Raw genomic sequence first — 17,946 nt, forward strand, 5'->3', positions numbered from 1 at the left:
GATGATGATGATAGTAATAGTGGTAGTAATAATACTAATGATAATAATAATAATAATAATAATAATAATAATAATAATAATAATAATAATAATAATAATAATAATAATAATAATAATAATAATAATAATAATAATAATAATAATAATAATAATAATAATAATAATGATAATTAAAAAAAAAGGTTATTAGTTGGTAATAATGATTATTCGTTTTGCAAATACTTTTATCTATAAAAAAATATTTATAAAGGTGCTTGAGTACGCCTATATAAATATCACCCATTACATTTTGAAAAATAACATTCGAGGGACCCTTAAGTCAGAAAATAAAAAGATAGATAATACAATTTAAAAAAGTACTTACCCCAAAATTAAAATCAATTGTTTCAATATACCTTCTTCAATAGGTTTCCAGAGAGTCAGATGTATTCAGATGTATTCTGCATTAATATTATATAATTTTTACAAAAGTTCCGAGTCTATACCGATGAGGCCCGTCTGATCTTACACCTGTCTTGAGAGCGAGGACTTATTATAAGGTGAGTGCATGTTGTGACGTAGTGATGAAAGGTGTTCAACATAGCGTCTGTCAGTTCCTGGTTAGTTACAGTAAGGGCTGCTCCTTTGTTCTCAGGGTATTGTTACTGCATTCCATTCAGGAGCCAAATCAAGGTATCTAATTACTGGATCTGAGCAAAGCAATACTGGCTCTGACTTGTGACGTCAAATAAGTCAAAATAGAAATGCTGATGAACTGATATGCAAAGGAAGAATAAATCAAATTGATTTCAAATCAAATTCAAATGTAATTGTAAAGCCTGAGATCAGACATGGAAAAGCCCCCATGGGCTGTACAAGCCTTCTTGTACAAGTCAAGAAGAAACATCAAAATAGATAAAAAATAATAATAATGAAAACGCCATAAAATCCATAATGCAACACTCCCAATGAAGATAAGGAACGACTCACTAAAGACCTAGCAATAGGAAGAAAGAAAACCCACCACAGGCGGCATGGTAAATGGTAAATGGCTGCTTTTTTATATAGTGCTTTTATCCAAAGTGCTTTACAATTTGTTACTCACATTTTACCCATTCACTCACACATTCACACACAGACGGCAAGGTGCCAACCTGCTCATCAGGAGCAATTAGGGGTTAAGTGTCTTGCTCAAGGACACATCGACATGCTCAATATGGCGAAGAGCGAGACGTGATTGGCCGGTATGATAATATAACGAAAGGTTATCCTATAACCTAGTTATATGAATACTGGCTGAGCGTCTCGCTCTTACCGCCCTGAGGTCCCTTGGTTGGGTTTTCAGTGTTGGAAACTTTTTCTGAGGAAGGGGGACTGTGACCATGTCCGGCGTCATATAGTAGGATGCGGGGGCGTGGCCTGGTCACGTGCATTAGAGTGCAATTGTTTTGTTCATGAGCACAGTAGGTGCTGGAGATAAGAGATATCTCATTATGGCGAAGAGCGTGACGCTCAGCCAGTATTCATATAACTAGGTTATAGGATAACCTTTCATTTTATGGTGAAGCTGTAATAACAATACACATTAAATGCAAGCCCATTTAAATGGGTGACATTGTTTGTACAGGATATTCAATATTCAATATAATATTATCAGACTTTTTTTTTTTATCCACTTTTTCTCCCATTTTCTATACTTTCTCCCATTCCAATTTCATATCATCCAATTCAACCCTCCCCTGTCACGAACGCTGTTTCTTGCCTCCCACAAGCCGGCTGCAATGTGGACTAAGTCATACATAGCACAAGTCCCCTCCGGTACTTGAGGTAACAGCAGTCGCATCTTTTCACCTGCGCAGCTCGATCTCTCAGTGGCGAGGAGTAACGCGTGGGAGGCTCACGCTGCCCCCGACACTTCCTTATTCTACTGCGCAGGCGCACCAACCGACCTGTAGGAGTCGCTGTCCACAACGGCCGATCCCCACCCATCAGTTTCCCACCCCCTAATACGGCCAATGTGTATTAGTATGAACGACCAGCTAAACTGAAAGCAATGTGGAGCGCTGGGCTCGAACAGGCAAGCCCAGCGTCTACGTCATTCATGGCGAGCGCCTTGCCCACTACGCCACGTAGCCGCCCATATTATCAGACTTATAAACATAACTACAGAACATTATAATACGCATATACAATATTAAGGTGTGAGCACACATACAGTACAATAAACAAAATACAATAGTCCGTTCAAATTGCCATTCTTTCTGTGCTGCTTGGGAAACTCATTTGATAATTTATTTTTAAGTGGATTTGTTACCATCCTATTATACAAATAATAATAATTCATATAATAATAATTACTGAATCACATGCAACAGGATTGTGATTGGAGGATCAAGAAAAGAGGGCAGGGTTTGAGACAGGTCGATTACCAGTAGTACTTGCCGTAACAAATAATAATAATAACTTTATTTGTATAGCACTTTTCATACAGAAATTGCAGTTCAAAGTGCTTCACAGCAGTAAAAAATAAAGGCATAAGCGAGCATAAAAAAGATAGACAGGTAGCAAGGTAAGATAGATCACAGTTTTTCACATTAGGATCTAGCATCCCAATATCTCTGTTTACAGTTTCATTCGGTAATAAAAAGAATAAAATAGAATAGACAGAGTAAAAAGTGCGTTTTGATTCAGTTGAAAAATAGGCTAAAAATAATAAAGACAGTAAAAAGTGTGAACAAACCCAAAACTAAAAGGATAAAGTGCCCATGCATATTTAACATCATCCATATACTGTAGGAGTACTGATCAATAAAGGAATATCTTATCTCTTATCTTATCTAGGATCAATGCTCCGGTACATGACCATATATCTCATTATGACTTATGAGGTACATCTGGTGTCAACTTGACCTGCTTTCACACATGACACATACAGTAGTTCTTGATGAGTCACGTAGCGTGTGGCAATCTCATTTGCAATCTTGTTCACTGTGGTTTTACAGTAAGCTGGATTTCCTTGTGCTGCCAGTCATGTTGTAGATGAGTAGGTGTTTACATACTTGAGAGCAGAGCCCAGGAACCCAGATTCGGCTCAAATAAGGGACTAAACACGTTTCGCAATTATGCCACATCAATGTGGAACGCCCTACCCAAAGCTGTAAAGGAATGTGGATCACTACCCACTTTCAAAACCTCTCTCAAGGGACACCTACGGGAGACTGCAATTCAACACTGGCCCCTGTAAATATCCTAACCCAACCCCCTCCAATGTACAGTCATTTACCTAGTATGGTTTTGTCAATAGTTCAATGTACAATTGTGTTTGTTTGTACAGTGTCTCCTCCCCCCCCCCCTCAATGTACAGTGTTACTTGTTTATACAGTGTGCCCCCCGCCCCCCCGCCCCCCCCCCCCCCCCCCCCCCCCCCAACCACCTCCAATGTAAATTACCCAGTATGGTTGTCAATATCCCAATGTACCCAACCCCCCCCCACCCAACCTCCTCCAATGTACAGTTTCTACGTCAAATGTATATACTCCCTTTTCTTGACTCCTTCTGTATCACAAACAGTACTGTATTTGCAAATCTGGTATGTCATAAATGTATAGATGTAGCAGTACTGACTATCTGTATGTCATGTATGTCATATATGTCTATATGAATTGAAAATGGGGGACCCTGATGGAAACAAGACAAACGTCTTTCTCAGGTCTGCATCCCCTTAACAATTGTATGTATTGAGCCGTACTGTATTGTACCCATTCTGCAATCTGTTAAATAAAGTTTTCATTCATTCATTCATTCAGGTCTGACAACACTGTAAGTTAAGGACCAGTCGACCAAACGTTCAGTGTTGTATCCATTGGTCTTTTTTTTTTTATCTCTTAATTAATTTACATTTACATTTAGTCATTTAGCTGACGCTTTTATCCAAAGCGACTTACAAGTTCTGTACGACAAGTCATCAGGAAGGGCACAACTCTATCAGCTGAGTAACAATGTTCATCAAAGTGTTGAGTGCTACAGTGTAGGTTCGTTTATTAGGACAAGTGCATGACAGTAAGGTTAGTTAGGGTTAGATTATTATTATATATTTATTTTTTATTTCAGATCAAATTCATTCTGCCAGTAGAATTGCTGGAGATGCTGCTGCAGTTCCTCTGCTCACTTATTTGACCTACAGTGTACGAGAAAAGGGAACATAGTTACTTTAGTCAGGCCCTCAAGTACCTGTGTCCCCTAGGAACCTCTTAAAAAGGGAACATGGTTACTTTAGTCAGGCCCTTAAGTAGCTGTGTCCTCTAGGAACCTCTTAAAGGGAACATAGTTACTTTAGTCAGGCCCTCAAGTAGCTGTGTCCTCTAGGAACCTCTTAAAGGGAACATAGTTACTTTAGTCAGGCCCTCAAGTAACTGTGTTCTCTAAGGACTTCTTAAAAAAGGAACATAGTTACTTTAGTCAGGCCCTTAAGTAGCTGTGTTCTCTAAGGACTTCTTAAAGGGAACATAGTTACTTTAGTCAGGCCCTCAAGTACCTGTGTCCTCTAAGGACTTCTTAAAAAGGGAACATAGTTACTTTAGTCAGGCCCTAGGAACATCTTAAAAAGGGAACATAGTTATAGTCTATTTGCCACCCCATAGAGCCCCATTGTGAACCCGGAAATTTCGGAACCACCAACGTTTTATGATGGATATGGATAGTACGGATCCCCAGCACTCAGAAACTGCCGGATGCTAAGTTGTAAATGTTGGGCAACTTTTTTTATTTGCATAATTAGCTAACATTTGCATAATCGCCTAAATGGCCAAATCTCAGAAACTACTTGATCAATTTCAACAATGTTGGAGTTGTTTTGGGGGTTATTCGGGATACTGAATCCAGTTGTATGATACTTAAGAGAAGAAAAAAGTTTCAAAATTGCAATATTTACTGGAATTTACCAAATTTTGGTGAACTTCTTTTTGAATTTTCTGTTTATAAATGTTTCAGAAGATGCAGAATTTATAGATAATTTTCATGGACTGTTCAATTGTAAACAGAATGATAATAATAATAATAATAATAATAATAATAATAATAATAATAATAATAATAATAATAATAATAATAATAATAATAATAATAATAATAATAATAATAATAATAATAATAATAATAATAATAATAATAATAATAATAATAATAATAATAATAATAATAATAATAATAATAATAATAATAATAATAATAATAATAATAATAACTTTAATTTGTAGAGCGCCTAATAGACCACTACACTTCCGCGTTACATTGAAATCGGGGAGGAGATTGCGGGGGGAGCAAATGAATGAATGTGGATGAGAGCCGTGATGTAAGTGGTTGCATTCCTAATCGGCAGAGAAAAAGCCAATTTTTAAGCACCTATTCCCCATGCACATGCGCAGATTTCCCACGGATTGTGACGCCACGCACACCCGCCCTGGACTGTTCCATCAGAGGGGTGAGCTTCGTGGCCAGTGTCCTTTCAGCCGAACAGGATAATGAAACAATGATCCCACTAAATGGCCAGACGAGTCATATGGCGACATCTACAATTACCTCATTGAGTCTCCAGGTAGACTGTTTATATTTAAGTGCAGTGGTCTGTAGCCACTCAGACTACCACCGAAGCTCCCCCCTCTGATGGAACAGTCCAGGGTGGGTGTGCGTGGCGTCACAATCCGTGGGCAATCTGCGCATGTGCATGGGGAATAGCCGAATAGGTGCTTAAAAATGGGCTTTTTCTCTGCCGATTTAGTTCTGATCGATTAGGAATGGATCGCGCCGTGTTCAGGAGATTCAGGCGCATACAAGTCTATTCGATCATGTCTCCAGCACCCACACAGCCGTAGCTGCAATCACTTACATCACGGCTCTCATCCACATTCATTCATTTGCTCCCCCCGCAATCTCCTCCCGATTTCAGAATCCCGGAAGACTATTGTTGATGAGTTGTTATGAAGAGCTGGCTACAATCCAGGAACAAAGATACAATGGTAAACCACTATCTTCCTCATTCCTGGTTGTGTCTGTGTGAAATATCTCCCCAAACAGGTTCAAATGTTCTCGAGGTCATGTCCTACAAAGTATCCTCTATACCAGTGATGCCCAACCTGGGGTCCGCGGACCCCCTGGGGTCCGCCAGGGGGCGCAGGGGGTCCGCCAGACCACAGATGATTTTTTTTTTATTTTTTTTTTATCATCAGAAGCATGAATAGTCTCTCCACTACAATAAAAAATAAAGATAAATAAATAAACATCTAGACATGATTTTTGAACGTTAACAGTAGGCTACCGGGTAGCCGCTAAAACGCGAATCAGTTGACTGTATCACTTTCTGTAGCTAGCCTAGCACGCTAGTTAACTTTCTCGGCTCGTCTGCAGTCAGCCGCCAGAGGCGAAAATGTGTGACAAACGAAAAGGAGATGACGGCAGCTCATCTGCAAAAAAAGTTAGGACCTACAGCAATCGCGAAAATTACATCACCATGGGCTTCACTGAGGGACCAGACAAACGACCTGAGTGTGTGATTTGTGGAGAAAAGTTGGCAAACTCGAGCCTGAAGCCCAGCAAGCTGAAGAGACATCAGGCGTCTAAGCACCCAGAAACCGTTGGGTAGGATCCAGACTTTTTTCGGAGGAAAGAACAGTCTCTCAAGGCGAACAAGCCTGTTGATGTTAGAGTAGCGTGGAGCAGGGGTGGCAGTGATTTACAGAAGGCTACCGAAGCCTCCTTTGAGTGTTCGCTTTTAATTGCAAAAGCAAAGAAACCGCACAATATTGGCGAGCAGCTCATCAAACCAGCCTGCATCAATCACAGGTGGCGGATAAACTAAAATCAGTACCACTCTCGAACAATGTAGTGAAAGACCGAATTGATAAGATGTCAAGTGATTGCGAGCAGCAGCTGTCAGAAAAGCTTAGAAAGGGTCCATTTGCCATACAACTTGATGAAACTACAACTGTCGCAGACGAGGCTGTGCTCATCGTTTATGTGCAATATATTGAAAATGAGGATCTGAAGCAGGACATTCTCATGTCAGTCAACCTTACTACCAGGATATTTTTACTGCAGTGGATTCTTACTTCATTCAACATAAATGCAAACCGTTCACCATTAGGGCCTGATTTGAGAGGATGAATACAGGATTTGAATATTGGCCAACATTTTGAAATACATATGGTGCAAGATTAGATTTGTTGATTGAAGGCACAAGTCAAAGAAGCATAGTGGGTCTAATTATGATGCATATGCCTGTGTATAAGCAGTTTGTTATTAAAATGACAAAAAAAAGGTATTAAACCCAGCTAGGACAGATTCTCTCTGCTACTGATTGGAATTTCCTGTCTCATATTTAGTTTAATTTGTTGCATTGATTTGTTCCATAAATGCAAACCGTTCACCATCAGGGACTGATTTGAGAGGATGAATACAGGATTTGAATATTGGCCAAACATTTTGAAATGCATATGGTGCAAGATGAGATTTGTTGATTGAAGGCACAAGTTAAAGAAGCATAGTGGGTCTAATTGTGATGCATATGCCTGTGTATAAGCAGTTTGTTATTAAAATGACAAAAAAAAGGTATTAAACCCAGCTAGGACAGATTCTCTCTGCTACTGATTGGAATTTCCTGTCTCATATTTAGTTTAATTTGTTGCATTGATTTGTTCCATAAATGCAAACCGTTCACCATTAGGGCCTGATTTGAGAGGATGAATACAGCATTTGAATATTGGCCAAACATTTTGAAATGCATATGGTGCAAGATGAGATTTGTTGATTGAAGGCACAAGTTAAAGAAGCATAGTGGGTCTAATTGTGATGCATATGCCTGTGTATAAGCAGTTTGTTATTAAAATGACAAAAAAAAGGTATTAAACCCAGCTAGGATAGATTCTCTCTGCTACTGATTGGAATTTCCTGTCTCATATTTAGTTTAATTTGTTGCATTGATTTGTTCCATAAATGCAAACCGTTCACCATTAGGGCCTGATTTGAGAGGATGAATACAGCATTTGAATATTGGCCAAACATTTTGAAATGCATATGGTGCAAGATGAGATTTGTTGATTGAAGGCACAAGTCAAAGAAGCATAGTGGGTCTAATTGTGATGCATATGCCTGTGTATAAGCAGTTTGTTATTAAAATGAAAAAAAAAAAAGTATTTTATGGTATCTTATTAGGAGGGGGTCCGCAAATTTCATCAGAGATGTTTGGGGGTCCCTGGGGGGAAAAAGGTTGGGAACCACTGCTCTATACAGTGCCCCATTGTTCTGACAGGATTATTACGTTCCTTTTGGCCTCCTTGCTGACGTGGACGAGAAACCTATCTATAGGCCTAGTTATCAAATTCTTGGTTTGCAATGGTTTTGCACCTTGTGGGTAAATAAAAACCCAGTTTTCATCTACAACTCCTGTTTCCTCATTGTCTCACGGCTTGGTCCCTAACAAGGAGAAATGGGCATTCTAAACACTGTGCAATTTTTAGAATGTATATCCCGGACTGTATTTTTATTGTTATTTGTGATTTTTGACTACCTAAACTTTACGCAACATAGGGGAGGAGCAAACATAGCTTGCATAGCAGCCTTCTAAACTCTAATTTGAAAATTACCTTGAAGAAAACGTTTTCTGCCAGTGAAGTTTTGTCACAGATATTTGACGGTGAAAGTGACATAGGAGAGAATGTGTCTGAGACCCTGATTATGAGGCGTCCTCCTCTGATGAGAATGAGACCCTTAGTGCAGATGCTCCTGTTGTCTCTCAACCACAAGCAGACACGTTACTTTCCAAAAACGGAAAGTTATCATGGGCCCACTCCCCACTTGAACAACATAATATATATTATGTATGTATAATTGGGTGGGTGGGGGGAGTAGGGGTAATGTTTTATTTAAATGGTTATTTAGGTAATCAACTAAGTAACATGAAGCACTTGAAACATACATTTGGGTAACACTTTTGATTATGATCATTTTCTGGAGGTTTAAACTGCTGGGGTCAAAATGTCCCCAAGGATAAAGAGTGTAAAGTCAATTTGAGGATAACACGAGGGTTAACAAAACCATTTCAAATAATTTGAGCCCTGCTAGATAGAGGTAGCAAATAACTCTAAGGATGGCAATAATAATAATAAACGTTATTTGTACAAATTCCATACAAGAATTGCAGCCCAAAGTGCTTCACAGCAGAAAATACACTAGAATAAATCAAATGAGCATAAAATAGACAGAATAAATGCAATGCAGAAAATAAAAATACAAGATGATAGAAGTAGATGATCGTAGTGTTCTTGGGGGCATGTAGTTGACAAGAAAATTGCCAATATAGCTTGGTCTGGTTCCATTTAGGGCTTTGTACATAAGGAGGAGGACCTTCAAATCAATTCTAAATGTTACCGGAAGCCAGTGTAATAGCCTAGCTGAGAGTTGAATAAGCTGAAGGATTTTCTTCAGTCGGCTTGGAATAAAGGCATGGATCCGTTTTTCAGTATCCTTTTGATTTATAAATGGTTGTACTTTAGCTTTGTTTCTAAGGTGGAAGAATTATGTTTTTGTCACCTAGTTAATGTGGGACTTAAAGCTTACAGTAGACCTGAGTCTATGATAACCAAGACTTGTAAGCAAGGAGTAAGTTTCCCCATAATATTATTCAGCAGAATTTCTCTTGAAATTGAAATTTGGTAAATTCCAGTAAATATTGCAATTCCGAAACTCTTGAGTATCATAAATGGATTCAGCATCCCGAATAACCCCCAAAACCACTCCAACATTGTTGAAATTGATCAAGTAGTTTCCGAGATTTGTCCATTTAGGTGATTATGCAAATGTAGCTAATTATGCAAATAAAAAAGTTGCCCAACATGTACAACTTAGCATCCAGCAGTTTCTAAGTGCTGGTGACCCATACTATCCATATCTATCATAAAAGTTTGGTGGTTCCAAAATTTCCGGGTTCATTGTGTTGGCAAATAGACTATTACTTTAGTCAGGCCCTCAAGTACCTGTGTCCACTAGGAACCTCTTAAAAAGGGAACATAGTTACTTTAGTCAGGCCCTCAAGTACCTGTGTCCCCTAGGAACCTCTTAAAAAGGGAACATAGTTACTTTAGTCAGACCCTCCAGTAACTGTGTCCTCTAAGGACTTCTTAAAAAGGGAACATAGTTACTTCAGGCAGGCCCTTAAGTACCTGTGGCCCCTAGGAACCTCTTAAAAAGGGAACATAGTTACTTTAGTCAGGCCCTTAAGTAGCTGTGTTCTCTAAGGACTTCTTAAAGGGAACATAGTTACTTTAGTAAGGCCCTCAAGTACCTGTGTCCCCTAGGAATCTCTTAAAAAGGGAACATAGTTACTTTAGTCAGGCCCTCCAGTAGCTGTGGCCCCTAGGAACCTCTTAAAAAGGGAACATAGTTACTTTAGTCAGGCCCTCCAGTAGCTGTGGCCCCTGGGGGCCTCCTAGAAATGCTGAAACATACTCCAGACACTTTATTATGTAGTATGTATTGTACTGTACTGTATATGATTGTTGTTTACCTGTGCATCATCAGCATCTTCGTTTTACGTCCCTATTTTCCCACTACAGTGAGGTTGGATGGGCGATGACTCCACGCCACTGGAGTCATCATTTTTGGTTTGTAGCCAATCTGTTTTTCTATACCTCGGATGCCCTTCCTTACAGGTAACCCCATTGTCGGTGAGAACCTAACCTTTGCGTATTCCTACACACACAAGGCAGTGCGGTTTTCTTTCAGGGTTTTCTCCCTTAGCCTTTGCGTATCCCTACGAACACACACACACGGCAGTGCGGCACCCTGTATCCCTAGGTAGGGAGGCTAGAGGGGGTACTAACACTTGCCCAAGGTGGACCCTCCGACTAGTGGAGGGAAGGAGTTGTCTTACTTCTCCATTCTAGTTCGGCTTCCGCTAGAACTAGCCACTGCCTTGCATCACCAAGACAAATTACAATCAATGTAATCTTAGCAGCTCCCCACTTTACCCCTATTTACTTATTCTACTATTACCTGCCCATACCTGTACCTCCCCTCCCCCCATCCCCCATGCTGCTATGATGCCTGCATTTCCCCAAAAGGGATCAATAAAGGAATATCTTATCTTATCTTAGTCTCTACTATTCTCTTTTCATTAATTCAAACATTAAACTTATCGTATCTGTTATCTTATCTTATCATCCCATTGCCGTTGTGTCCTTGGGCAAGACACTTAACCTACTTGCCTCGTATGAATGTGTATGCATGTGAATGAATGTTGGTGGTGGTCAGAGGGGCCGTAGGCGATGATTATTCGCCACGCTTCCGTGAGTCTGCCTCAGGGCAGCTCTGGCTGCAATTGTAGCTTACCACCACCGGTATGACTGTGTATGAACGAATAATGGACTCTGTGAAGTGCTCTGGGTGTCATGAAGAGCGCTATATAAATCCAAGCCATTATTGTGTCTTGAATGCACGGTAAGACTAAACTGGTGGATTAATTGAGGAAGCAGCCCTGGTACAATCTGATCATTAGTTGGGAGTACTTACATGCAATTATGGTAGCCAGTATAATATTCAGAAGAGTCGCTCCTGCATGTAAGGACTCCTTAAGGATGCTTACTGCTGTGCTGTTGCTTGGAACCACTGTTTGATTCCTGAAAGTGAGGGTCATATCCACTGCCAGTGCCCTCGAATCATCCCTGCAGAGAAGGTGAAATAGGTCAAATACTAGACGACACTAAAAACAAATACAAAACCTTTGCACCCTGACGAAAGCTGAAACGTTGCCAGGAAACCAATGAAGCCATCTTTTCAACAGAACAGCCTGACATTATTGTCAACAGAACAGTGACCTAGCGGCTGGGTGGTGCAGCGGACATTGCGCTCGTCACCAACGCAAGAGACACCAGGTTCGAATCCGGCTGCCAGTGTTGCCTCCGGCTTGGGCCGGCCGTCATACTGACTCAATTGGCAGAGTTAGCGGGTGGGAAGTCGAAGGGTGGTAGTCTGGTCGTTGTGAACAGCGACTCCTACAGGTCGGTTGGGGCGCCTGCACAGCAAAGTCAGGAAAATGGCGGGGACAGTGTGAACCTCCTACACGTTACTCCTCGCCAAAGTCTGCGCTGGCAGGTGAAAAGATGTGACTGGCTGCCTCCACATGTATCAGAGGGGACATGTGACGGGCTTCTATCCTCCCTACAACCGGCCAGTGGGGGGCATATGCGAGCAATGATCAGGACAGGGGAGGGAGAATTGGCACGATAGGTAAATTGGGATGGGAGAAAAAAAATCACAGAAAAAGGAGGAGAAAAAGTAGATAAAAAAAAAACAGAACCTGACATCCTTTTCAACTGAACAGCCTGACATCCTTTTCAACAGAACAGTGACATGACATCCCTTTCAACAGAACAGCCTGACATCCGTTTCAACAGAACAGCCTGACATCCTTTTCAACAGAACAGCCTGACATCCTTTTCAACAGAACAGCCTGACATCCTTTTCAACAGAACAGTGACCTGACCTCCTTTTCAACAGAACAGCCTGACATCCTTTTCAACAGAACAGCCTGACATCCCTTTCGACAGAACAGCCTGACATCCTTTTCAACAGAACAGCCTGACATCCTTTTCAACAGAACAGCCTGACATCCTTTCCAACAAAACAGCCTGACATCCTTTTCAACAGAACAGCCTGACATCCTTTTCAGCAGAACAGTGACCTGACATCCTTTTCAACAGAACAGCCTGACATCCTTTTCAACAGAACAGCCTGACATCCTTTTCAACAGAACAGCCTGACATCCTTTTCAACAGAACAACCTGACATCCTTTTCGACAGAACAGCCTGACATCATTTTTAACAGAACAGCCTGACATCATTTTCAACAGAACAGCCTGACATCCTTTTCAACAGAACAGCCTGACATCCTTTTCAACAGAACAGTGACCTGCCATCCTTTTCAACAGAACAGTGACCTGACATCCTTTTCAACAGAACAGTGACCTGACATCCTTTTCAACAGAACAGTGACCTGACATCATTTTCAACAGAACAGTGACCTGACATCCTTTTCAACAGAACAGCCTGACATCCTTTTTTTATTTATTTTTTATTGATCTTTCCCCCCTCCATTTTCCTCCGATTTTCTCCCATCCCAATGTTAGTCGTTATGCCAATTCCCAATCCCCTTCCTGGTCCCTGCGCACTTACCCCCCACAGTCAGATCATCTGGGAGAGTGGAGGCTATCACGTGCTTCCTCCGACACACGTCCAGCCAATCAACCACTTCTTTTCACCTGGCAGTGCGGATATTCTCCGAGAGGGCGTAGCGTGTGGAAGGATCACACTATCCCACTCAGGTCCCATCCGCGCTTAGCAGGCGCCCCGACCAAACTGTAGGAGTCACTGTTTACAACGACCCGGACCCACCCCGCCAGCTTCTCCCACCCTCTAATACTGCCAATTGTATTAGTGTGAACGGCCAGCCAAGCTGGTGACAACCCCGGAGCTGAGCCTGACATCCTTTTCAACAGAACAGCCTGACATCCTTTTCAACAGAACAGTGACTTGACATCCTCCACGTCTGCCTGAAGTATCCTACCCGCTGTGCTATTCTACAAAGGAGACAAACTTAAATTTCTTAACTGCTACCGTATAAAACATCATTTTATCGTGAAATGAGACCTCACCAGAATCTGTCAATTGTGCTGTTAAGAAATGAACCTGGATATCTAGTCCTGAAAGCATGGGCCACCTGTGAACACAAAATGTTAGCTCACATTAACACTTGTTACTGTACATACCAGCACACAACTGCATAGCACAAGTGTGTCTACACACACTACCATTCTTCTACAGTATGTGGTATCCACATAACCTCAACCGGTAGAGTGGTAGTTCCCATTCAAATCAACATTCATGAATAGTTACTTAACTTACTTGGCTACATTTACATTTACATTTAGTCATTTAGCTGACGCTTTTATCCAAAGCGACTTACAAGTTCTGTACGACAAGTCATCAGGAATGGTACAACTCTATCAGCTGAGTAACAATGTTCATCAAAGTGTTGCGTGTTACAGTGTAGGTTAGTTTATTAGGACAAGTGCATGACAGTAAGGTTAGTTAGGGTTAGATTTATTTTATAAAAGATTTTGGCTAGTACACAACACTATGTAATAGGACTGTAACAATCTCAATACATAATCAAATTCAGTGTATTGACATTTTTAACTATCGTTCTCATTCTTTTCTCTATGTCTCTTTTTTCTCTCAGTTTAACTGGTATGGTATGGTATGGTATGGTACGGTACGGTACAGTACAACGAAAATATGTTCGGCATCCAACCAGAGTGTAAATGTAACACAGTAAAGTGCAATAGTAATATACAATGTACAGGTTGTAGTATTATTATGTACAGTGATACAGGTATAAAGACACTATGGTATGGTAGCAAGTAATACTGGCCAGCAGTGTAACTAGTAAGAGTAGGTAAGGGATATGTACAGTTCTGTATCATAGTGGATCCGCTCGGCGTCACTCATGCACTATCCCCGCATGTGCACGCGCACTGAATAAAGACCACAATGTACCTTTATATCCCAATATTTGTCTGACCACACCCCTATCAGCTTACCTACATAAGCAGGTGTGTGGTCACCTGCTCTCCTCCTTCTCGCTTTCACCACAAGCCTTGGGAGATCCCCACTTGACGTGTTGCTAGTAGGAGGAAGTTGGAAAACAAGAGATACGTTGACATCATATCTTTATTTTCTCTCTCACTATTTTCGAGAAAATACGGCGATATTGTCTTCGTACTGGAGTGTCTGGAAGATGATGATCATTCTACACCTCCGTCGGGTTTCGTATTGGGAGTTTATGCCGCTACATGCCTCTCAACTGCAGTCCTCCTTGCTGGGGCTGGTTGCGGTAAAGCCTTTCAGCGACACAGCTGGACTGTAGGACGCGCCGCTGTTGTGAGAAGCAGTGGGTTCCAGGTTGGTGAGTGATGTTTTGCTTGCGAGCTCCACTTGTCTGTTAGTGCTATGGGGACTAGCTGACAATGTTTACGAACACCGGCCCCAGATTAGGGTCTTTTGTTCAGCCTCTTAGGCAACAGCGGAAGACCTTGGTCTGAAGCCCATTATAGTTAACTAGTGGGCCACGACCAGTAACACTGGTGATCCCTGTGTTTTCTGGACGAGTGGATGTTTCTCTGTCACCGTGTAGGCCCCGTCTTTCATATACAAATGAGAGTATTCCCTCACGAGGAAATATGGGCATGGATGTTCGTTATCGGAAAATCTGTGTTCAAGTCAGCTACGGCCCAGATGGGACTTGTGCTGGCTCCGTCGGATGTTGGTAAAATCACTGTTGTAAAACTGTGTTAACATTTAGTTTCTCTTCTCTCTTAAACAGTGAGGAGGGTTTCAGAACGGCGGCCTGTCTGAGTGATTGTTATATCATTGTGTACAAGTTCAGGTGATAGCTGCTTAGCTTACGTGCTAGTGGTGGCCTACTGTTAGCCAGTCAGCTGTTAGCTGCGGCGCTAGCCTGTTGTGATCACTAGGCTAGGAAACGTTAGCTTGCGTGCTAGTTGTGGCCTACCTAGGCTAGGCTAGGAAACGTTAGCTTGCTGCTATCGGCCGAGGGCGGCCGTTAGCTTAATGCTACACTGTTGAACGTGCTGTGACTATAACATGTTTTAAACACTCTTGACTACGACGTCATCTTTGACAGAGGATGTTCGTCGAACCTGCCCTGAGCCAGGACGGCGAGGACTGCGTCAACAAGGGGGACCGTAGCGGCGGGATGGAGCGGCGACGCTGCCCAGGTCAACAACACAGGACGGCTGTGTTTACTACGGTGCCTTGTTAGAGACTGCAGTTTCGCTTGATCTGCGCTCAAGGTAGGCAAGGTCCTGACCAGACCTTGAACACTTCTTCTTGCTTTCCCTTCTAAATGGTTTGTAAATAACGATGTTTTCCAAAACGAGTGTTGCTGCACTACATTTAGGATACGACGCGAGTTATGTGTGAATTGTCTTGTCACTGGTAGTAGCTTCTCCATGCAAATCGGGTTGTTTGTTACAGATGTGAAAATGATCTGGTTTGTTGTGTTGGGAAACATTGTGTGTTCATGTACCGTGTACTCACAACTAAGGGGGTTAAACTAACCTATAAAGCTATGCTTAGTGACATATGAGTAAAGAATGATTCTTTTCTCAGCCTGTAATGACAATAACAGTGTGTTCACATATTAACAGGTTTACCTGTTTAACTGGCCGTATTAAGGGTAAAGTAGGAGGGTTGTGTTTCCCCCCAGTTCCCTGGGGACTTCTTCATCCTCCTCTCAGACATGTTGTTACACTATATTGTGTCACTGTGTGGTAGGGATACGATGTAACCCTTAGCTTGATTGCTGAGGTTGTGCTGAAACAGCTTGAGGAATTTTATTTTCCTAAAAGAAAAGATTGTTTGGTCGCTTTTCGTGTGTGCTTAGCAAGGCCTGTGGCCGATACTAATCGAGAATTATGTATTCTCTCATTATGAAAAACGGCGTTCCTCTGTAGAGTGTTTTTGCCATTTTTTGTAGGTGATAATGGGTTGTGTGTGTCGTGTGACCTACAACTGGGTTGGGCTGGCCACAGAAGCACATGTGTAAGTTTGGTACCGGGGCTCTTGGAGGGCCCTCTCTATTCTGTGTTTTTTCCTTAGTAAAAATCAGATAGCAGGTTAGCACATGCGCTGGGTGAAGCTGTTAGACGCTTCATGGAGCTGACTATGACTGCGTGATACTCTTTTTGTCATTACATCGTATCATGGGTGTGGGGTCATAAAGGGGTGAACTGGTAACCTTTCCTCCCCCTTTTTTCTGTTGGTCAGGGGTAAACCCACCTGTCCTTCAAGGTTCCTGTCACGTTGCGGTTCGGCACGTTACAGGGTGAGGGGGGGGGGGGGGGGGAGTTTCCTGGTCCCACGCCCTGGAATATTGGGCGTGTGCACCGCAGAAATCCCCCCGCCATAGAGTACGTCACTGTGCGCGTCTCTGTTGGTAGGACTTCCGTGTGCTGTTCAGGTCCATGTGATGGATCTGTTTCGGGGGGTGGTCAGGGCTCCTCCTCACGAAGCTCCTATTCGGGCCTTCTGTGAGTTGGGACTCTCCTTCCATGTGAGGGAGCCTCCTCAGAGTACAGAGCCTCCTGCTCAGATTGTCAAGGTGAGTGGGACCTCAAGAAGGAGTCCTACTCTATTGTGTGTGTATTCGATTCAATTCGCTTATTGAGTGTGTATGGGTTCAGTGCCTCCTCCCCGGAGAGCCCTAAAACCAAACTTTTACATGGCTCAAGGTGCAATATATTCTTTTCAATCTGTACAGCTCGCGTGGGAAGTATCTCTGGGGATTTCCTTCTCCTTCCTATGGGAGGGTGGTGGGATGTAAAAAAGTGAAAAATGTTTACCCCCGGCTGTGTAGACTGGGATACATGATGTTGGTGCTTCCTTCTTTTCTATTAAAAAGAGTTGGAGTTAGGAAGTATCACACCCCTCTTGTCGTTCCCCTGGGCGCCTTGGGGATTCAATGACAGGTCTAAATAGCCTGTTCATTGATGTGGTTGTGTCCCGACGCACGCATAGTGCTAGCTCGGGGTGTTCTGTAATCAGGCGACTGACTGGCACGCCTTGGTTGCTTGGGGTTAAAACGGCGTTTTTATAAAGCAACTGGGATGGAGGTTTTTCCTCTTCCGACGACCTGTTTTGGTTGTCGACGGATTCTCGTTCATATCTGGGGGATGATGACGGAATGGATCTGAACATATGTAGAGGGGTCTCACGCCCTGGGGGTGGGCCAACGGGCGCGGTTCGCCCTGAACGTCTGGGTGGCGCCTTCTTGCCACGGGGTTGGGTTTGCCCTTGACCCCGTGATTCTGGGGGCAGTAACGAGGTTGTTCCCTCCGT

General features: G+C 42.3%; 1 long non-coding RNA gene across 1 annotated transcript in view; it reads right to left on the reverse strand.

The window, feature by feature from the left end:
• Positions 1 to 3,524: 3,524 nt before the first annotated feature.
• Positions 3,525 to 17,946, reverse strand: part of LOC311227143 — a 31,598-nt gene continuing 17,176 nt past the window's right edge. The window contains exons 2-4 of the long non-coding RNA XR_014619573.1: positions 13,680 to 13,744; positions 11,539 to 11,690; positions 3,525 to 4,156 (exon numbers count right to left, since the gene is read on the reverse strand). This is a non-coding gene — a long non-coding RNA (uncharacterized lncRNA). The remainder of the gene's footprint in view (positions 4,157 to 11,538; positions 11,691 to 13,679; positions 13,745 to 17,946) is intronic.

This window comes from Notolepis coatsorum (genome assembly GCF_963971535.1).
Source record: "Notolepis coatsorum genome assembly, chromosome: 4".
Classification (NCBI taxonomy): domain Eukaryota; kingdom Metazoa; phylum Chordata; class Actinopteri; order Aulopiformes; family Paralepididae; genus Notolepis; species Notolepis coatsorum.